The sequence below is a fragment of the Nannospalax galili genome, unplaced genomic scaffold (assembly GCF_000622305.1).
Source record: "Nannospalax galili isolate Female #2095 unplaced genomic scaffold, S.galili_v1.0 scaffold977, whole genome shotgun sequence".
NCBI lineage: Eukaryota > Metazoa > Chordata > Mammalia > Rodentia > Spalacidae > Nannospalax > Nannospalax galili.
Genome location: NW_008340200.1, coordinates 193,901 through 194,577, shown reverse-complemented (window position 1 = coordinate 194,577; position 677 = coordinate 193,901).

The window sequence follows — 677 nt, the reverse complement described above, 5'->3', positions numbered from 1 at the left end:
GAAAAAAGAAAATGATCACTAGACAAGGTGATGTGGTGGAAGGCCAAGGCATGGATAAGCAAAGTGCTGCTTCATGTGTTTGTATCTCGGGCATCACACACACACACACACACACACACACACACACACATCTCTCAGTTTGGAGAACGTTAAAATGGAAGATAACTTACTAATATTAAATCACATCCACATTGATAATCTCATTCTGACTACTTTGTTAATGTAAGTACCCTCTTTCCAAGCATAACTCAGAGGTTCAAATTCCTAATAGTCTTAGCTATAAAGTTTGTGGAACCCCTTATGAAAGACAATTTATTGTCCCTCCCAAAATGCAGAAAAAAGCATTGATTAATATAATATAAAACTTCCCATATTCTCTTTATTATAGAATATTCAGGGACTGGAGAGATGATTCTTCAGTTAAGGGCTCTGGGTGCTCTTGTAGAGGACCCATGTTCAGTTCTCAGCACCACTATGGCAGCTAACAACTGTCCATTACTCCATTTCCCAGGGGTTCTGATGTATTCTTCTGACGTCTGTGGGCACTGCATGACATGGGTGCACTTATGTGCATGCCTGCAATACACTCATACGTATAAAAACACTAATAAATAGACTGAAGATTACAACAGCATTTTATACTTATATAAGTAACAATGATTTACAAACTGAAAAAA